A 23,700-nucleotide genomic window follows, 5' to 3' on the forward strand; every position below is an offset into this window, starting at 1 on the left:
TTTCTTCTGAAAAAGGAAACATGAGAACATTCATTTAATACTTACCTCCTAAAAAAAAAAAAATCACAAACTTAGTAAAATGTTTATGCAAAATCTTTTATAATAGGAATGACAATAATGGCTTATTTTAACCACTCTCTCTGTCCTCAGTTCAACCACCATGCAAGGAACTCTCAAAGAGGCTTCCATTTTACTTCAGTGGGATACAGAAAGGGTTCTTGCTGTCCACCCCCCAAAAAGATTATAATAGAAAGGGAATTAAACTAGAAGCCAGAACACATGATTATCAGCCTCTTATCATTATCATAAATGCTGTGAGACTTTGGGCAAGCTACATTTTAATCTCTGTAAATACTGCTTCCAAGAAAAATAAAATAAAATAAACAAATAGTGCTTCCATGTAAAGTGAGGGGGTTGAAATAGTTATCTCTAAGGTCCACTCCATATCTGGAATTCTATATTATGCTGATTAGAAACATAGTATTTAAGTGTTCTTGATAGCTTAAAACTGGAGGTTTAACTTTCATCCTAGAAACACATTTGATGTTGGAATTAGCTGATTTATTTTGAAAGAGCTTAGCTTTGATCTAATGCATCGATTCAGAACATCATGATGTGCTTTAAACACAATTTAAACATAAAGTGACAGTCTGAAGAGAGAATTACTGTTAGGTCCAGTTTGTTAAAAGAATCTTATATTTCAATTTTCTTCTTAATTAGCCTGAAATTCAAGTAAAATCCTTATGAAACACAGGTTCTTTATTCTAAAGAAACATTACATAGAGTTTCAACTAATAGTTGTAATAGAGTGTAAGTAAAACTTCAAGCTTTAGTTTATCACAAATATATTCTTTTTAATATTGATTACAATGTATCGTTAAACATATTTAAATGATTTAGAACTATGTTTTAAATTTATGGTTTGCTATAATTATGACTGGATAAGAAACAATTTGAAATAACTTCCTTTAAAATTACGATGGAAATCAATATAAATGCAAAATTCACTGACAAAAATGGATTCATTTTCATTGTAGATTACATTTGTATATTTTGTTAATCTGCATTGTGGTGGTAAGCTTCACATTAACTTGTATTTTATTTTTTCCTTTCATTATATTCCTGTAGATATGTATTAGTTGTTTATATCTCATACCTAACCTTAGTCAAATAAGAGAAAAAAGGAACATACCCAATAACTACTTGAAAACATTGTTCTAAATTTTAGAACTTTAAAGATTGTTTAAAATCATGGTTCCAAGGCCTAGATCAGATATGTTCAGTACAAGTTCTATGTGAAGGTTTAAAAAAAAATGAGATGCATGAAGCAACTAGTAATAAACTTAATAGGAAAATATTAAAATGAAAAAATACACACATTGCCAGCTTTCTGAACTTTATTTTGACCTAATTTAAGGCATTTAAAGAATTTATTAGAACATGAACTGATGAGATTATCCTCTTTTCTCTATTTTTCATTTCTTTTTTTATTTATTATTTTCATTAACGATGTACAATATTTTAAGAAGATGATGTGACAAGGACTATATGACTGTTTTTCTGCCTCCAAGGTACTTAAGCCCCACTTGGAAACTCAATGCTTACAAGAAGAGGAGGAGAAGGAGAAGAAGGAAGAAGATGAGGAAGAAGAAGAGGAAGAGTAGGAGGAGAAAGAGGGCTAAAAGGAGGAGGAGGTGGTTTGGGGTAGGCACCTGGGTGGCTAAGTTGGTTAAGCATCTGCCTTCAGCTCGGGTCATGATCCCAGGGTCCTGGGATTGAACCTTGTATGGGCTTCCTGCTGATTAGGGACACTGCTTCTACCTCTCCTTCTGCCTGCTGCTCCCCTTCCTTGTGCCCCCCCCCTCTCTCTCTCTCTCTCTCGAGTTTCTATCTTTGTGCCAAGTAAATAAATAAAATCTTTAACAAAAGAAGAAGAAAAAGAAGAAGGAGGTAGTGGTGGTGGTGGTGGTGAAGGGGGTCAAGGAGGGGGTGGAGAAAATGAACAATATTAATTAGTGTAAGCAGCAAATTGACTTTCTCTATTATAAAGCCAAGGAATTAAGATGAGTGAAGACTAAACATTTCTGCTGGATCTTATAGAAGGTAAAATGGAATTTAAATTAACCCTTGAGTCTAGTATATGGAAAGAGATGAAAAGGGAATATACACAGTACTCCTCTAGCAAAAAGTACAGATATGAATATAGATACAGTTATGCAAATAGCATTATCAGATACAAATGGATAAATCCTAGATCTTTCTTATAAGTAGAAAAATATAAATTTTTTGAGACAATACATTTTTAGACTAAAAAAATAGTGTTAGAACAATTTCCTTGAATATAGTTTTGCATAATTTTAACCAAAAGAAATGAGGATAAAAAGAGACAACTCACAAAGATGAATAAATTCAGTCTTGTTTTACATAATAGGAATGGTGAAAGCTCTGACAAATTTTTCCAAAAAGTGATTTGAGCAAAACTAATGCTTTGGAAAGTTTCTTCTGGCAGTGGTTTGTAGGGTGTGTTTAAGGGGGCAAGAAGATAGCTGAGGGGATTGTTAAACTAGCCATATGAGAATGATAGCTTGGACTGGAAGGTACTAATAACAGTGAGAATGGAAAGAAAGGGACAAATGAAGGCAACAAGGAGTGGAAGAAGTTACTGAATCCAATCGTTAAGTAAATTGGGAAAAAAAGGTCAGGAAGGATTACAAAAATGCAAATGTGAAAACTTGGAAAATGTTGGCTTGTCTAAGAGAACAGGAAGCCATGTGGAGGAGAACCAAGTCAGAAAATCTTGATGTATTTGATCAACATAAGGAATTTGAGACAATGATCACACATTCTGTTCAAAACAACATTTTTATAGGGCTGACCCAGAGAAGTTTGGTAAATTTAGAAATCATTTTACTGGAGTTTATAATTGAAGTCATCAGAAGATATGAGATGTCCAAGGAAGGAAACAAATGAAGAACAGAGAGATAAATGAGTCATGGGGCAACTGGGTGGCTCAGTCGTTAGGCATCTACCTTCGGCTTGGGTCATGATCCCAGGGTCCACGGATTGAGCCTGCATCAGGATCCCTGCTTGGGGTGGATAGGGGGAGCCTGCTTCTCTCTGTCCTCCCCCTGCTTGTGTTCCCTCTCTCGCTGTGTCTCTCTCTGTCAAATAAATACATAAAATCTTTAAAAAAAAAATACAAGTCATGTGGCACAATTTAAACAATCATTGAAAAGGAGTTATGGAAATATAAGCAGTACATTGAGAGTAAGGAATAGAAATAGAATCTTCTAATGACTAAAATCAAGGGATAATTTTAAGCAGAAGATGTTTAACATGTCACACAGTTTGGGAAAAATTAGGAGTAATGATCACACACACAAAAAAAAGCTTTGAAATTTACAAGAGGAGATCACTGGTTAATTTCACCTAAGGCATGTGGGAGAGGTCAGAAACTACATCATAGAATTAAGTTGTGAAGTTATTACATGAAAGTATACCAAAAGTTGGGTGTTCTTGAGAGTTGTATGGTAGAAGAGAAAAATATTTGGGTCCCTATTTGGGTGTAGGACTAGAAGCAATACCAACTTAGAATAAATTTCTCATTCTTTCAAGAACCATTTGGTTCAGAAACAAAACAGTAATAGACACCAAACAAAACAATTCAGAACCAGATGTTATGTAAGTAACTCATTACCTAGATTGGACTTATTGACATATCTGGGCTCCCTAACTTCTCTTTGTACTGTAACCACCCACCTATGTAAGGTGGTGACTTCCTGAAACTTACAGAGTAGGCAAGCAAAACAATTCAGTTAAAGGTGTGTTGTAATTTGCACTTAGCATCTAAAGAAGTGCACCCAAGGACGAGAAACCAGCAAGGGAAAATACGTATTGGGGGATTCGGAGGCTTCAGGAAGGAGCTCCTAGACTTTTTAAGGATGGGGACAAAGCACTCCTGGAATCAGAATTTTTTCCAACAGAGAAAGTTGTAAATGGTAAGATGAAGGCTGTCTCTTTTTTCACCCTGAACTTTGATGAACGTATAATCTACAATCTTAGTTTTGTTCTCAAACCATTCTAATGGTTCTAATAAAAATTCATCTGGGGTGATTATTTAAAAATAAACTTTCAAATGATTTATCATATTATGTATTTTAACACTGTCACCTATCGTCATTTAGGAAAATTAGGGAAAAAATATATAGTCTCATCAAGCATCCTTGTAGATTTTCAGTTGTGTTGACCTTGTTTAAACAACTATTAGATCATTTTAATAGGAATGGTTCATTTCTTCTACAATTTTTCTTTCCTTTTTTTTTTCTCCTTTACCTATTTTTCCTTATACTACAATAGTTGGATTTTATACAATTATCTGTCAATTTCCAGTATCTTGAACAATGAATTATGGATCTTGAAGCAGATCTAAATCAACAGACAGAGTAAAGTAGAGGGGTAAGAGGCTTGATGATATAAAGATGTTAACATATTCAAACTAAGTACTGCCTGTGATCCCTCTTCACAAAGCAAGAACAAGGCACCTAAGGATCATGATACTGAAAGAAATTCTGGAAATATATTAAAAAAAAAAAAAAGAAAAAAAAATGCTTGAGAAGTTATAGCACGAAGATAAAATAATAACGAAGAATTATTCTAGGTTCTGTTATCTGTCACTGATGCCAAAATAATATAACCTATGAAACGCCGTTATCAACATATGCTAATGTGTGGACTGATGCTAATTAGACAAGTTTTACTCCACACGTAAGTCTGGCTCTTGTAGTTATTGCTAGTCATAAACATAAGGGGTTACTGATTTAATGACAGGCAGAATTTCCTGCTGAGCCAGGAAGAAAATAATGGTTTAGAGATTAAAGCATAAAGTGTTAACCAGGAGATGTATTTCAAACAACTAACACTTTTTTTTTTTGTTTGTTTGTTTGAAGGAAGGACATGCTTATATTAGTTTAAAGGTAGAGAAAGGAATAATAGTATTTACAACTTCATTTAATTATTTATTAAACAACAGGGACTTTTGAATTTTTCAGGTTGGAATAATCCTCTTTTCTCTCTTTTTTGGTAAGATAACCACTCCCATAAGCAAGGATTAAAAAGGAAAAGATCAGGATATTCTACTCAACACTTTCTGCAAACTGTTTCAGGGAGATAGAGGAGATTGTGTGTGTGTTTGTGCATGAGTGTATGTGTGTGTGTTAAAAAAGAGGATTATAAATAAAAATATTTTATGGAAAAGGAGAAAATCTCAGTTTGCTCACCATTCTTCAAAAGACAAATTGTTCATTTCACCATTAGCCATCACTCTACTAAATTTCACCACAGGATCCCTACCCCTGCATTCTTGACTTGCTCCTTTGAGACAACATAAAAGTGAGACTTTACAACAGGATTGTAAAACAAGAGGCCCTGTAGGTATTTTAAGTTCCTATACATATGTATGTATTTTCAGTATAATTCTTTTAACTGGAAAAAATGTATTAGTTTTCTTTTTCCTTTACAATGAATATTTACCCCCTACCTAGAAAAGTAGATATGAACAAATAAGAAATGAAAAGTCAAGTATAGGGAAATTGCCTAACATACACACAGTGATGACTGCTGTCTGTGAACTGTAGCTGAAACATTTTCTCCTGGAGGTAACTGATAAAAAGTTAATGTGAAAACTCACAAAACAATCTATAACTGTTCTGTCTTCATACGATTCACAGTACAGCCTCCCGTAAGTGAAGCTTCATTTTATCTCTTATGTAAAATTCTATTAATTATTTCAGGAAACTGAGGCTCAGAAAAATTAAGGTCAGAAGGTTAATTAGTGTGAAAGATGATACCAATTTCTAGGTCTTCTCGTTTATTCCTCTCCATTCTCCATTATATTGTCCACGGAACATTGAATTTACAAAGGAAATGAGCAAGAGCAAATGTGCAGCCAGGTAAAGGGCACGAAAACTGTAGTCTTTACTTATTTGTCTTCTGAGAGAATAGAGAATGATGACATTCATTCTAGATTGCATCTATGTTGACCTTGAATTGTGTAACTCTCCATTCTTCCCCTTTGAACATTAGCACTCTTCCATACTTGATGAGTCATTTATTTATCACTAGATCCTCAGTGGCTGGAAACAGCTCCTGGTGCAGAGCAGATACTCAGTAAATATTTACAGAATAAAAAAAAAAATTCATTTTGTATCTGCAACACTCTAATATTTTTAACTCACCAAGTGAATTAAGGCCAGCCTTGAAATTGAACCACCCATACCGGCAAATTGTCTGTTAGCTAAACACGGTTTGGATCATGTTAGTGCTGCTCTATTACTGTGCTCTTTGGGAGTCTACTAACGGGATATGCTTAAGTGTCAAACATCCTGGACAAACAGTAAATAGGAAGGTGCAAAGTGTGTGTTTTCTTTTTCCTGGCTGCAACACTATCAAACAGGGGCGCCTGGGTGGCTCAGTGGGTTAAAGCCTCTGTCTTCAGCTCAGGTGGTGATCCCAGGCTCCTGGGATCGAGCCCCACATCCGGCTCTCTACTCAGCAGGGAGTCTGCTTCCCCCTCTCTCTCTGCCTACCTCTCTGCCTACTTGTCATCTCTATCTGATAAATACATAAAATCTTTAAAAAAGGGGGGGAACATATTGTGCCAGACAGACAAACACTTGCTTGCCTATTCTCTCACACTATGCAAATTTTAAATAAATATTAGAGAATCAAACAATCCTTAGGTGGTATGCCATGTATTTTCTTTTAATCTATTGTTATGTTTCCATTGCATATCTAGTCACAATTTCCCGTTCTACCTTGCAGCACTTAAGCTGTACTTAATGCTATTGAGTGTATCTTGTTTTCATGTGTATTTCGACAGACTCTTTGTTGCAATTATTCTTGCTACTTCCAGTAGAATGCATATGTTATTGAAGAAAATAAAATTGACTTCCTATAAAAGTATTTCAGAAGTTCAAGTGTATGATAAAATGTGTGATGAGTTGGTTTTAATTCAGTCAATATTGAATAGAGATATAAATTTCCAATAGTCCTCCTGCATGGGACTCACACATATGCAACAGGATGTCTGGCCATGGGGTGAATGGGAGGGCGAAGTGTGTGTTCTCTCTTTCACTGGGGAATGTTTCTCCCACCAAGGCCCTTAACACTCAGACTGCTTTTCCCCAAAGTTTGGTGTCCATTAATCTTACCACCTCCTGCCCAGCTGAGTCAGCACCTTCCAGATTCGGAACTTTCTCTCCACACCAAGCAAATGGCTCTTTAGTTGTCAGATCTTATCCAAGAGGAATAGCCAGCACAGTGGGAAATGACCAGACCTTATACATTGCAGTTCAAAAGACATTAAGTAAGAATTTTGGTCAAAGTAAATAACTTCTTTGAATATTTATTATCACCTAGATGATCTCAAAAGTGAGAGTGAGTATTTCTCCACCAAAATTAAATGTTTAATTCTTCAAAAAAGAAATGCAAAAAAATAAAGATGTCCACTTATTATCTTCTTGTAAAATAAACTCTCTTAAACCATATAAGCACCTCTGAATTTCAGGTAGGCTTAATTCACTCATTTTCTGAATATCTAGGAATACTTATTCTATCATTGACTAAAAATTTCTTATCTATTGATGAATTTCTTATCTTTTTTCTGGATGGGGCTATCTCGACAGTCTTTAGGATGATCTTTGCATGTGGAAATAAAAGCTCATGATAAATCATCTATTAGATCTTGCTGATGAAACACAAACATTTTAGAAGTTACAGATTTTGAGATAAGCTAAATTCCAGATATTTCACCTATATTTTTACATATCTGAAAACAACTAAGCACATGCTTTCTAAGTACATGCTTCTTTTCAGACTGCCAGAGATGAGGCAGTTTATCAGCTTATCTTCACCTTAAAGTTGCATTCAAAACAAACCGAGGGTTTTGGAGGGGAGGATAGTGGGGGATGGATGAGCCCGGTGGTGAGCATTAAGGAGGGCATGTATTGGGGAACCTGGGTGGCTCAGTGGGTTAAGCCTCTGCCTTCAGCTCAGGTCATGATCTCAGGGTCCTGGGATCGAGCCCTACATTGGGCTCTCTGCTCAGCAGGAGCCTGCTTCCTCCTCTCTCTCTCTCGGCCTGCATCTCTGCCTACTTGTGATCCCTCTCTGTCAAATAAATAAATAAAAATCTTTGAAAAAAAGAAAAAAGAAAAGGAGGACATGTATTGCATGAAGCAGTGGGTGTGGTGCATAAACAATGAATCCTGGAACAGGGGGAAAAAAAGGAGTTAAAAAAAATCTGTGCTAAAGTTTCAATTCTAAACAATGGCTAAGTATTAAAGATAAGTAACATGAAGAGTACTTCATGCTGAGGGCAGGGCAAAGGAACAGCCACGTTCACACTTAGGGCATTTTCTCAGTGCATGCTGGGTATTTCTTGCTTGCAAATATTTCTTCATACCTGAGATTCTACAGTCCTTGATGGAATATGTTAATTAGGTTAAGAAATTCTAAAACCCTGAGGGCAGGTGCCACACCTTGTTCACATGTTTACAAACTGTAATATCTCACACAAGAAAAAAGATGTACCGATATTGCTTGAATTTAATGCTGGGAAAGCGTGTGCTCTGGCCCAGGCATGGGAAGGTACACAGGCTAACTGGAAACCAGTCATTCCCAAACTTTAGCGCTGAGGGAACTGGGTAAGATGCCTGTGCAAAATTTATTTTCAGGGGCTTCATACACAGGCATTCTTGCTCCGTAGGCCTGAATGCGGCCTCAGAATCTGAATTTGGGGTCAGGTATCCTAATGCTACACACATGGGTGTTTCCTAGAAAATATTTGAAAAGAAGGATTTTTAATACCTACCACCTATTGTGCTGCTTGGGTCTGTCACTGTGGTCTGTCAGGAGGCTCATTTTCCAGAGCCATGCCCTCTTACACCACTATGGCTCCCATATTGCCGATAGGCCCATCTTTGCACAGAACAAGGCGGCCACTGTCTGAGGGGGATGGACGGCTGATTGGCAGCTGGCAATAGGAGAAGGTCAGCACTAATTACTGTGCCTCATTTGCATGAGAAATTTTGAAAGACGAAAACTAAAGTGACTGTGGTGTTTTTCTGCCAACAAATGACCTGGCCAACAGGAGGGTGTCACTGCTCGTCAGTTCTGACACGGTGGAAGCTGCTGCTTGTGTGATTAAGGAGAAGTGAAACATTGCCTCGGAGAGTTACCTTGCTGGGAGTAATTACAGTGGGTGTCAACAGGCTGGGAAAAGAAGGGGGTCTCTGCCATTCTAAGAACGAAGATGGTGAATGATGAAAGGGCTGTGTCTGGGGATCATAAACATTTCTCTCCCTCCTCTCAGTTTATTTGTTTGTCACTGATTGTAAGAGCGTAAGGGCTCAGAGAACAGACGGTAATGAGGCGGTTAAGAACGAACCCCCTGTTACTTCGTGGATTCCTGAGACATTCCTCAGATGAAGTCACAATTCGGAAATACAGTGTTGCTGGGTCAATCTCAAGAACGAAGCAGAAGGATGAGGGACAGGAGGAACCATCAGAAAATAGTTGGATAAGAACTTCTCAAGAAAATAAAGAAATCGGAGTCCGCCTTTTCCCAGGCCAGACTATCTGAAGTACCTTGAGCTTTGGCTTATCACCAAAGAGATCGACAAACTTCCTTCACAAATTTGAAACTGCTCTACGTTTGCCTTTCCTCTTTGCTCAACTTGCTTCAGGTTCTCAGGCTGTCTCCACGCTTCCCACACAGAAAAAAACAAGCAGATGCTGATTTTCCCAAGTTCTTCCTTGTGGCCACGGCCATGCAATAGCAGTTTGGAGCCCCCTCTCGGAGATGGAGTATATTTGGACATGTGCCAGGAGACAAGTGAAGGCTAGGGCTAGTGAGTAGAGGCCTTTTCATCTGGTTTACATAGCTCAGAGTTCACCACCATCATCAACACTGATCACTTCAGAGCTCTGTAGTTCTGTTCTGTGTTAACCCTCTCAGACCCCTCTGGCCTCTGGGAGACCTGACCCCTACTTTGAGACACATTGAACTGGAAATAATAACTCCCATATGGGAGAAGAATACTTCAGCCGCAAGAGCTTATCGAGCTTTGTTTTTTCTATGACTACTAAGAAAAGGAGTGTGTATTGGAAGCGATTCTCTCAGCTTATAGCTATTTTGATAGGGGTTCTATATTTAATAAAGGTTAAATCCATTGAAACTGTGAGTCAAAAGCACTTTTCATGGCCAACAATTTCACCTATTTTAGAAGCCCGTCCCTTCCCGCTCTCCCCATGTCTACTCAAAGCGGGAAATGGGTGACATTGGCTTTGTTTAATAGGCAAATGGCCCCTCTCCCAAAGAATATGAATAAGTATTTTCAATCTGAACTTGTACATCACTCTTATATGTCTCTCTCCTCCACACAAAAGAAAGCTCTTGCGGTAATTGCAAGACTTAATTAGCCTGTGTTCACACAAAGACTTCCTTTGTTCACCTACCAACAGGCTGCTTTCACCGATGGTTCTCTGACTCTCTGAAGACTATTCTTTCCCTAAATTTTACACAGACTTCTATTTTCAGCTTTAGAGTCCTATGATATAAGTGCTCTGCATTCCAGTCCCCGGTGTCTGTGTCTTTCCCTCATCCTTATTACAGATAACTCCTTCCACTGCTAATGGAAATCTGATCACCTTCCCGGTCAGCCAGCTCCCAGCTTTCAATGGGACAGAAACAGACTTTTCAGAACAACAGAGATGCTTTGGCAATAATGGTCCACTAAAAAGCTGGTTCCTTTCTACTTCCACTTTCCCATCTTTAAGTCAAAGCTCTAGCAAAAGCAGGGAAGGGGCTGGGGGATTAATGAACATCTAAAAAAAAAATGCTAGAAAGGTGTTCTAGTGACTACACTGAACAAATTTAAGCTATATTTCTTTTAGGAGCGAAAGGAAAGAAAGCACATCTTATACCCACTCACAGATTGAAAAAAAAAATTTAGATTATTAGCTAATTTATGGCAATTGTATTCTGAGCATTACCTGGTATTACTCTTTGAAATGACCTCTTTTCTCTCCTCTGCTTATGGAAATCCTACTGCAACATTTCAGGACACTTTCTGAGTTAACATGTAAAAGGTTTCTGTCCTAGAGATTATTATTTCCTTCTGGGGTAAAAAGCTTAAAATTTACATATCTTTTGGAGTCTGACATCTATAGACTGAACTCTATGGTAATTCTGCCACTAACATTAAAAAAAAGAGTCTCAGTCGTTAAGAGGACATTCTCACTGCCTGGTATATAGTAATCCCTCCAAAAAGAAGGTACTTTATACCATGACTATTCCTATCCTGTGACAAGTGATGCTTGTAATCTGTGGTATTCAAATAGATGCCCATATACAATAGTTTAAAAAATTATATATATATATATATATACATATATATATATATATGTATATATATATATATACACATACATATATTTGAGAGACAGAGAGAAAAAGCCAGGAGGAGGGGCAGAGGAAGAGAGAAACTTAAGCAGACTCCATTATAAGCAGGGACCCTGGTGTGGGGCTCGATCCCACGACCTTGAGTTCATGACCCTGAGATCACTCCTCAGCCAAAATCTCAATGGATTGTACCACCTAGACACCCCTGTAAATAGTTTTTGAAATCACCAATAGCTTTTATAAAGTTTTCTGTTAATCTATTAAACACAAATATTAGTTTACATTACCATGACATTATAATTTAAAAGATTTTAATGCAGGGTCCAGAGAAAAATGTTTTAAAATCACATACATTTCACTGCAATAAATATGTATTCAGTAATCTTGAGTTGCAATCAAACACTATTATAATCAGGATATTTCTCACCTGTTCCAGAAGAAAACAATGTACTAGTCTTCCGAGATTTGCTAATGGAATATCAGTTCTGACACTTTCGTGGGTGTTAGGTTGCAAAAAGATTTCACTTGGAGTTAAATAAAATTAACCAGGATTGTGTATGTATGCTTGGATTTGTATTTTTCTGCTATAATTCACAGATTTGTATATGCTAGTTTGCTGTTCTTTTCAAGATGGGAATACATCATAAGCGTTCCTCGATTAACGGAACAGTTAATCTCCTTCTGAGGGAACATCTCAGATTAGAGTTCTCTCGTACACATTTCATTCTAATTCACCATCAGTTTTTCTTAGAGTTTCAAGGCTGTCCATAACTTGGAGACACTTAACAGCAGTTTGCCAAATATAAAAAAAAAAAACAATACAAACATTGGTTTTAACTGTTCCAATGAGAGAATTATCCTTACAATTCTCAGAAGACGTTTGCTCAATTTCCCTCACTTCCTTGTCGATGCTTTGTCTGCTGCATGTCCCTGCATTTTTTCTCTACCACAACTTTAACAACACAGGATACATCTCTTGTTTATCATAAATTTGCCAGTATGATCATTTGTCTGAAAGAAGTATCCTTTTTCAGTTCAGAGAGAAGTCATTTCCTTGATTAGCAGATATTTCTGCAGAGACAGATTTTGTTTACGGGTTAATTTATTTGTACATACAACTGGCTCTGTTTTATAGCCGCTCATCTCTACTTGATTTCTTCTTTTATAGTTTGGCCTATGATATTAATTGTACTCTATAAAGTTACTTAGAGTACTTACGCTTCCAGTTTATTGCAGAATGTACTTATTAAAATAATATTTAAATAAAACATGTGTAGTTAAAGATTTTTTTTATCATCATGAAAATGTAAGTCTTTGGAAGGAATAAATCGCTTACATCTAATGGTAAACAAGTCGGTAATAGTGTTCCGAATTTAGTTCCAGACATTTTTTTTATCAAGGTTAAATCCAGTTTTTAAACAGACCCATTACTGATAATTTGCACTACATATGAACCTCCTTAAACTCTCATCTTTGTCTAATATCCTGTCCAGTATTTTCAATAGTAAGCATTTTTCAGTATCAGTCATGGAGGGGAAAATATGCCGTGTGTTGTGGAGAGAAAGGACACAGCAGTATTTCTGACCTTGAAAGACTCTCAGTACACTTCAACAGTTAAGGCATGAATCCTCTAGATTATAATCAACAATACAAGTAAACTTATGATACATGTAAAAATTACGATAGATACATGAATAATAACAAGGTAAGAATACTGAGCCCTAGGGTGGTCAGGGAAAAATCATGCTATGTTAAATCATATAATAAGCAGACTTTAAACATTTCTGTGAAAAAAATTATAGTGAAGGAAGGAGAAACATTGTGTTTGATTACACACTACACATGAATGACTTTAGGGCATTTTAAGAGAGAATGTATGAAGCCCGCTCTCCTAGTTTACTAACTTTGTTTAAGCAGTCATTCGTGTTTAAAAAGCTAATGCTTGGGACGCCTGGGTGGCTCAGTTGGTTGAACGACTGCCTTCGGCTCAGGTCATGATCCCGGAGTCCCTGGATCGAGTCCCGCGTCGGGCTCCCAGCTCCATGGGGAGTCCGTTTCTCCCTCTGACCTTCTCCTCGCTCATGGTCTCTCTCACTGCCTCTCTCTCAAATAAATAAATAAAATCTTTAAAAAAAAAAAAAAAGCTAATGCTTAATAAAATTGTGCGAACATTTCATTATCTTAATTGGATTTAAGAGCTCTTTTCAGCAGGTCCTCACCATTGGAGAGTTATGGTACTAAAATTAAGTTAAAAATCTATTTTCCTTTCTATCTTGGAATTGTTTGTAAACATTTTTTTTTAATCTGAAAGTCTTATCACTCAATTGTAAGTATAAACAAGATTCAAAAGAGCTTTCTTTTTAGTTGTCATAGTTTGCTCTTACAGACGGAGTTGATTTGACATCGTGAAAATACATTCATGACATTAAATTTCACTTTAATAAGACCAACAAATCTGCATTTTAGCTTCGCTAAATAATTAAGAGAAAACATTGGATTCTTACGTTATTTTATAAACTGAAATAGCCTGGAAGAACAGAAAGTCTGGCTGTATTTGATTGGAGTTAACAGCAAAAAGAAAATTCGATCTTAAGAACAGAAATGTTACAAGGAAATATTTTTATCAGGTGGCATTATCATCTGTTTCTTAACTTTGTTCCCTGAAAATCAGCAAGGTTATTATTTAAAACTGCCCATGTTGAGAGACAAATTAGTTGAATTTGAAAAACAGTTATTTTACTACGGGTTTTGATATCCTTGATTTCCTACTCTTTATCTCCTTCTCTAGCTCATACCACATAAAAAAAAAATCATTTTATTTATCGATAACTGCAAACAGATTCTAATTTAGTTCTATTTCTTTAAATAGAGCATACTACACTCCGTTTGGGTGCACCATTTTCTTACCCCAGCAGCGGGGGTAGGGGGGAAGAGGGAGAGGCAAGATCTTTAAATCTCCCTTTTTTACCCCCATCAAAATCTGCTCTCAGAATAAACCTGAAAATTTAATAATGACTTATGGTGCTACTTCTTCTAGAGGGTACTTAATGTAAATTTAAGTATAGTTATAGGAGATGAAGTTTTTTGATTGTAGGATCTTCTCCCCGTCCCTAAAACCATTCCACATAGACACAGAGCCAATCCAGCAAGATATTCAGAATAAATGTAGGTTTTTACTTAGCAAAATGTAAATATTACATCATAGAGTTCCTGACTAAACACTAATATGAAAGTAAGGCAAGGTTTACAGGTACAAAATTTACCCTATAACCTAAGTATGAATATACTGATTAAAGCAACAACCAAATATGAACTACAGATTTCCTTGAGAAATAAAATATTTTATTCAAAGTTTCTACAGTGTACCTTTAAGGTACAATTCTAAATAATAACTAGTACCAGTGAGGACACGTTTCCTTAGGTATAGAAAGTATTCCAGGGGCACCTGGATGACTCAGTCGATTAAGCATCTGCCTTCAGCTTCAGGTCATGATTTCAGGGTCCTGGGATCAGCCTCACATTGGGCTTCCTGCTCAGTGAGGTGTCTGTGTCTCCCTCTCCCTCTGTCTCCTCCTCCCCCAACTCATGCACTCTCTCTCTCTCAAATACATAAATAAACAAACAAATAAATAAATAAAATCTTTTAAAAAATATTCTGATAATGCCTTAAATTCCTAAATATCATCAATTTTCTTGGAAAACACTGAAAGCTCTCAAAAATAGAACTCTATGGCTGTGTATTTGGGCACAGGAGGGAAAAATGATCAAAATAATACAGAATCAAAAGACATAGTCATGACCTATCCAATAAGATAGGAGGTTGACTACCTATAACTGCATAATACGTATGTACATGTTTCAAATTCATTAAGCATTTTCATACTCATAATTTCTTGCAGAAATCTTCTTTTGGGTTAAGTGGTAAAAATGTTATCCTTCCCATTTTACTATAAATTTAGAGCCACTCGGGGGCATTTAGAAGAAGATACGAGAGAAGCAGATCAAGCTTAATGAGATGTAGGCTTAATTACACCCATTTAGCACATTTTTTCAACTTGGAAAAAAAAACGAAAAATGGTCTAATCCAAAATCTTGCATGATATCTGTGCTGTGCTGCACAAAACTGGCTACTGATTCTCACAATAGTCTTCCTGTGAAGCTTGTGTGGTCCTTCTGAAGAGGCCAAACAGTGAGATAATGACAATAGCGCTTTTTATAAGAATCACATTTCTGATCACCATGTTTGCTGCCTCCAATTTGTGGTTTACATTTCCCATTATTAGGAAAAACTGTCTGATGTAAAATCACATACTAGACAGTGCAGACTCTGCTCCCGCCTCCTCCCATTTTCCATGGAACCATTGGCCCCCACACACATCGCTGTCAAATTGTTCTGCTTCTCGTCAGCTGCACGCTGGGCAGGAGAACAGGAGGCTGGCCATTCACTAATGAGGGGGGCAGACGTGTTTTAAAGTCCATTCTGAGAAATATGGGTGTCAAATATTAGCTGGATGTAAAAGTTATCCGAGGAGAACGGGCAGGGATAGAAGAGTTACAGGACACAGTTGTTAATATCTTTGGACTAGATATTGAAAGAAATGTGTTTTCAGGATGGCACCAGTGGGAGTGGCATTCTTCTCTGCAACAGGAAAGGGCTGAACTGTGGGTGCTCTTAGAATTGACGGCTTTAGGGGGGAAAAAAAAGCCAAATCTATAAAACTCCTCATGGGAATTTGACTAAAGAGTTTTGTTTTTCTGAAATAATTATAGGCTACTAAAGGTGCTAAATTTATAGGTAAGACATTAATCTGGCTTGACAGAAATAATAGACAGTGTAAACTTGGAAAGTTCCCATAGCAAATTGATCTTTTTGTGCTACTAATTATGTATGAGAGTGCCTTAAATAGAAGTTTTTCTCTATTTGAATAAACTGACTTGCATTGCATATTGCCTAAGCTGAAGTTAAGGCATTATGCAAAGCACTTGTTTTAAAGTACTTTATTTATTATTCTAGACCAGTATGAAGGTGACGATGGATTCAAAGAGTGTACAGATAACTAAAGAAAGCATATGAATTGGAACACCTGGTGGCTCAGTCAGTTAAGTATCACAATTGCTTTTTACAGTTGCAGATGGAACTTTTTTTTTTTTACTTAATGTAGTTTTATTTTATTTTATGCACCACATCCAGTGCTCCATGCAATACGTGCCCTCCATAACACCCACCACCAGGCTCAACCACCCTCACCGCCCCCATGCAAAACCCTCAGTTTGTTCTTCAGAGTCCACAGATGGAACTTCCTGTCCTACTCTTTACCTCTTCTCACTACTGCCTTTAGCTTTTGGGGGAAAAAAGAAAAAAAGGTAAAGTGCAGTCTGAATTCTTGCAGATGTTGACGTATTTAAAAACTAAATTAAATGTGTCCTCCCAAAAGTTATGGGACATTGGATTCTGTGCATGATTATTTGTTTTCCTAACTTTTAATATATAAACAAACACATTCAAGTTTAAAACAATAGAAAAGTTGAGAAATATAGAAAACACCCCATGATTCCACCACACAAGCTCTATTTCTATTTTAGTGTTTTTTATTTAATGCAAATAGAAGTGTACATTAAATGTAAATTTTAATATAAATGTAAAATTACATTCAGAGTTTAATAAGGATCTCCTTATTGTTGATATATATCCAAAGCCTGTATATGACAGATAGGGAAAGAACTCATACCGTTCTTGCTTAAATTCCACCTATCGTGGTATCTAACAAACTGGACTAATAAGAATGATCAGTCCTGGGTGACATGTCTAATTGTGTGTGTGTGTATGTGTGTGTGTGTGTGTGTGTGTGTGTAGCATATTTCTGAAGAATTAGAATGAACACAAAATAATAAAATTAGGAAGATAAACAGAACTGCACTCCAAAGTGGGTTTTTTCAATTATTTGTTTTTACCTACTCTTTTGATTCTGGCTTAAACTTTAAAATGTTTAGATTTTAGCCTTTTTTTTTTTTTGTAAAAAGAGCTAGGTTTTGGATTTATTCTTTTTTAGTTTACTATTTCTACTTTCTATGTTGAAGAAAAATTAATATTGAAGAACCATTTTTTTCTCATTTGGAAGCTTGGGATTAATTACTAATAAATCTACCTGAGCTCAAGATACATTTAGTAGATCTCTGATTTTTCTTGACAATTTATCTAACACTCTTAAATTTTTGTTCAACTAATTTTGAAAATTTTACTTGACAAAGAAATTATTAATTTTGTTTGTATCCTCTGTTTAATTATAATTGAATATATTTGTTCATTTTTCATGTCACTTTTTTCAAAATGGATTTGTGTGCTTTGGTTTTTGATTTGGTTATGGTTTGTCAGTCTTTAAAATAAATATTTATTAATCTATATATTAATCTCAAATTGTAAATTATTTTGTCTATAAATTTTCTATAATTTTTTATTTTCCTACAGTTGCTGTCCTTAGATTTTCTCTTTATAAAATAATGCATTAAATAATTACTTTATATATTTTCCTCCTCTCTTTCTTTCTTGCTCTTTGTTTCCTATCTCACAGATTCAAGAAGAGTTCTTCCTTTTTCCTCTGCTTAGCTTTCTATCACTTGTTAGGATGTCATACTGACTTCCAAACTTCTTACATAAAACCAGGAACTAAAAGTATGAAAAGACTTTTAAACTAAAGATTAATTTACGAAAGGATCATTCAGGTTGTTTCTTCATGAATGAATTTTGGCCACTTGTCTTTCAAAGAATTTATTTTCACTTAAGTTGTTGGGTTTAAAGTATAAAATTATTTATAATATTCTCTTTAGTTTTAATATTCTTAGGTTTTGTAATATTGTCCCCTCTTTCTTTACTGTTGTTGGTAATTTGCTTCTCTCCTTTAGCCTTGGATAGTCAGGCTAAAAATTTGCCAATTTTATTTATCTTTTCAAAGAAACATCTTTTGATTTCATTCATATTTTATTGTTTATTTAAAATTGATTTATTTCTGCTCTTATGATATTATCTCATTTCTTCTGCTTACTTTTGGCTAATTTATTCTTCTTATATTTGTTTCTTAAAATGAGATTATAGATCATTTACTTATGATAATTCTTCCTTTCTAATATTAGTGTCATTTCCATAAAATTTCCCTTAAGTATTTCTTTATTTAGTAGGACATCACAAATTTGATATATAGTGTTTTATTGTCAATCAATACAAAACATTTTCAATTTTCTCTTTTTACTTCCCCATTAGCCCATGGAATACATAGAACTGTGCTGTTTTATTTACAAATATTTGAGGATGTTTCAGATGTCGTGGTTATTGATTTCCAGTGAACTTATTTTGTTTAACCAGTGAACTTATTTTGTTTGATTTCAGTTGTTTTAATTTGTTGAGGTTTAGCTTTTCTTTTAGGCCTAGGATATGACTTGTCATAGCGAATGTTTCATACCCAGAACACTTATTTTGTTTGATTTCAGTTGTTTTAATTTGTTGAGGTTTAGCTTTTCTTTTAGGCCTAGGATATAACTTGTCATAGCGAATGTTTCATACCCAGAACACATTGCTTTTAAGTGCATATGGAACAATTACTATGGTAAATAATATACTAGACCTCATCTTGGTTGTCAGTTTTAGGGTTGGGTCAATCTTATTCAGAGTTGAGCTGGGTTTGAGTTTATTGTTGTCATGGTTACCTTCAGTTTACCATTGGCTTCAGAATCCCCTAGAATTTCTCATACTTGCCTGCTTGGCCAGAAAGTTTTCCTCAAAGTTTCCTTGACTCTCAGCTTTAGGTTTTCTCTTTGTGATTGTGCCCCATAGAAGATTTGTGTATATTTTTGTCTTTCCATAAAAAATAGACTGCTATTGCATGATACTTGGTGCTTGCTACATTCTGCTAAGGGTTTTGTTTTTGTTTGTTTGTTTGTTTGTCCCCAGCCTCAGTGTTAGGCTTGCCCTGTGTCCCTCCCTGTTTTAGGGGTTGAAATCTTTCTCATTCAGGGGTTGAGAATAATTTACCAATGACCCTATTGCTTCCCAAATTTTTGGAAGCTTATAAAGTGGTTGACCTAAGATTTCATCCATCCAGTGGATTCAGGAAAGGTAATAATTTTATAGATTATAATGACTTTTCCTGTTTTTAGGATGGGAATTACATTATTTCCAGCTTTCCACAGCTCAAGCTAAAACCAGAAGTCTATCCTTTTCTTTTAAATTAAAAATAATGCCTCTATATATTTTCTTCTGAGTCAATGCTTGACCATATATCATTTTTATGTAAAATACAATTATAATTATTTTTAAGTTAATAAGTCATTGTGTTTTAAAATTTAATCTCTATTAATAGTAGAAAACCTAGATATCGTGTTTTTTTTACTTATTTTCATTGCTGATAGTTTGAATAAGCCCTGCTATTAATTTCTAATTTTATTACTTTATAATCAGAAACTGTGATACTTACAATATCTGTTATTTGACACAGAATATTACCATTTTTTAATGCTCTTTTACAAATTGATGAGAATTTAGATGCCCAAGCAATTGATTTTCAAATGGCATTGAGACGTTAACTGAAACTCAATATCAGAAATAGTGCTAAAACTAATTATCACTAGTATATTCAATAGCTTAGTTATAGAGTGAAATCATAGTAAGTTTTGAAGTTTGGGGGAAAAGATTATCACTTTATTCTAGAACATACATAGCTCAGATACTAATGTGACCTATATTCACAGATGTTTTATGTAAATTGCACATACTGTTGATTATTATTGAAGCAGCTATTCACTAAAGCCCTTAAGATGCTTATCCAGCTAAACTAGGTTATAATTGGACATTTTGAGATTTCTATTTTATTGCTGTGCCTTAAATTTATCTATGTTAAAATTTGCCACATTTAATTTGATCCCTATTTCATCCTGTCATGTTCCTTTTGGACACTAATACTGTCATCCAGAATACTATCTATTCCTTCCAGATTCGTGTCATTTTCTATTTGGAGAGTCATGTTTTTATACAAGTCATTTATAAATGGTGATAAGTGTTACATAGAACCTGCTTGAGAATAAAGCCTTATGTTCTGCCACTGGAAATGTCTCTTTAAGTTGACACTTTTCTATAAATAAATATGTTTGGATATGGCCATTTATTTTATTATAAATCTGTCTAGCTATCACCTCAACCCAAAGCAACATGCTGCCATCGTTTCTACACGTATTACAGAAATTATCTAGTTTAATGTAATTTGAAATTCAGCTATGTCTCATCTATTTCAGAACTCACTTAATGATTTATTGTGAAATTATGTTTGTGATTTTTGCCTGTATTGGGAGAAAAACACTGTAGTAAACCGACTACAAAAAAATGGCTGAATTCACCACTTCTCCCCCTAGGCATCCCTTTTGCTTTGTAGCAGTACAATTTCTTCAATCAAGAGGTGGTCTCTGTTTCCCTGACCCCTGAATCTTGGGGTAACCTTGTGACTTTCTTTGGCCAATACAGTATGGTGGAAGTATCAATATGACAGATCCACTTCTAGAACTCAAAAAGACTTAAGAAACTTCCATTGTTTCATAGAAATCTTCACCATCATGACAACACGTCCTGAATGGTTAACCATTTAGAAGATAAGACACCAAATGGAGGACAACAGAGTTGCTCAGTGGTGACCAACTAGCTGAATACAGACAGTTGAGTGATCCCAAGAAAATCTAATGAGTCTGGACTACATTATCCACTTCCCACAGACTCACAGAAAATGGAAAATAATAAATGTTACCCAAAGGAATCTATAGATTCAATGCAATCCCTATCAAACATCTAATTCCATTTTTCATGATATAAAAAAAAAATCCTAAAATTCAAATTGAATCACTAAAGAACCCAAATAGATGAAGCAAGTTTAAGGAAAAAGAACAAAACTGGAGATATCAGTTGCCATGGACAAAAAGGGGCCAGAACAAAATGTCACACAATTTGAGGAGCCATCCATTCTTGCACACCTGAGAAACTGGGGCAAGAGGATTAGTAAAATTGGGTAATTCTAGGTAGGTGACAGTATGCCACACAGATACAGGTTTTTATCAGCCTATATCGCTATTGCATGGAACTGGAATTTATTATTCAATATTTTCTTTTGTTGTGTCAATTCATTAAGTCAGAACAACAATAGAAGTGTGAATGTTTTCTAAAATCCTGGCAAAAATTCATAATATTTTAGATGACTATGTTTGTCTGTTGGGGCATGGAGCTATCACTTCTATTATACTTTGTATAATAATTAACTTCCTAAAGAACTATGAGGATGTTTTCTCTAAACATTTTAATACTACTTTCCTAATTAGCAAATTAAAAAATCCCAAAAGATATTAAAAATGTCTTAGATATTTAAAATTGACTACAAACAGTTCTTCCTAAATATGTTTATAAAATAATGGATTTGTGTCACCTTCCTTATAGTACCTCAAATGATATTTAAAAATTAAGTAAAGCATTAACAATTATCAAATAACTCAAAACTTCTTATTATATCTACATAATTTATAAAATATTGCCCAGAAACTCTGGAGGCTGAATACAGTAATCTATTCTGCATGCCCTCCAGGTGATTCTGATAATGGTTATATTTAAAAATCACTGGTGTATGGTATATTCCTTCACCAGTAACACATGTGCTTTTTCTTCCTTTTGTTCTCACACAAACTTTACCATATATTTTTTGTTTATGGGAAAATTGAGTGGAAAGTACAGAAAGATCCTACATAACCTCTGAACCCTCCATGATTACTCTTCTGAAGGTCCAAAATATTTGGTAAAGTAGTGTTTTAGTCTGAAACAAATGTAAAATAGATGTCATCTACATTATCATGAAAATTAGAGATTTCTAGTATCTTTTTTCCTTGTTATTTCGCTTGTTGATGTTATCAAAGACTATGGGTGGAATTCAGCAGGGAGTTTCTCCTATTTCTGTCATCTAAAAAGGGACATTGGCTGACTATATGTTTGTCAAGAATTTGGCCAGAGTCTTCTTGTTTTTATTACTTTGAGCGTATATATTGTTTATTGGAAAGAAAGTTTTATTAGGATACATTTTCACTGATAGCGCCTAAACTTGCATTACTAACATAAAAAAGGGAGCACTGTTAGCCAGATTTAATTAAGACATAACATGATGTTTGCTAGGCTATACTTCTATTTTCTTCACTGTGGTTATTTTTGAAAATGTCTGATAAGAATTAACCATGTGCTAATTTAAGATGTGACTGTAACAGTGTAAAATGATGTCTCTAAACTTACCGTGTGTACCAAACAGAGTCCAAGGAAATAATGCAAAATTATTGCTAAAGTGCAACTCTGAGTTACCTAGTAAATAGAAATGGAAATCTCTTAAGTAAATGTAACTGGAGATTAAGAACTGTATACTATATTTGAAGGAGATTTCTCATTTCAAATTGAGACTGCAAAATGTCTTCTTCATGTTTGTATAAATTTGATTTTAAACAGTTTCAAATTTTGTGCACTGTGCAAATCAACTTAGGAAATAGATACCCAGAATCCTACACTTCCTTGTTTTAAAAATATGTCTGCCTCTGAGCCAATAAAAGTAATTTAGCTGAAACTGAAATTCTAAATTGTTACTAAATTCAAAACTCTTTCTGGAGATGTACATAGACATATATATAAGTATATATAATATATAAGATACGATATCCAGATATAATTCCAGGAAGATATTTGAATTTAGTCATAATAGTAAGTATATATTTGTGTTTTGTGTACATGTATACACATCTGTACATACAGTGCACAGTATATATTTATTCTTTGCAAAATGTTTTATTTAAATAAAAACAATCACAGGATTTTTTAAATTAACATTGATTTTTATTACTTTTTAAAATTTTTTAAGTTACAATTGCTTTCCCATTGTGTTCATGCAATTATTTGACCATATTTTAATGGAGCATGTAATAAGGTGGAGAATTTAGCTATTCTGCACAAGAACTGAAGATTTAAAATATAGCTTTTTAACTATGTGCATTCCTATCTCCTACAAAAGCTATATATTATTTTACATCCTTATTCTTCTCAGTAGATGAAGTACAAGGTTATTTTAAACTTTTTGATGGACAAGGTTTTGCCATCAATTTTCTGTTGGCACTAATCTTCATATCTGCCCTTCTGTGCTCGTCTTTCTATCACAAGAATCTAGAACTGGAAAATTTATTTCCCCAAC

The sequence above is a fragment of the Lontra canadensis genome, unplaced genomic scaffold (assembly GCF_010015895.1).
Source record: "Lontra canadensis isolate GAN:19392208 unplaced genomic scaffold, GSC_riverotter_1.0 scaffold80, whole genome shotgun sequence".
NCBI classification, from domain to species: Eukaryota; Metazoa; Chordata; class Mammalia; order Carnivora; family Mustelidae; genus Lontra; species Lontra canadensis.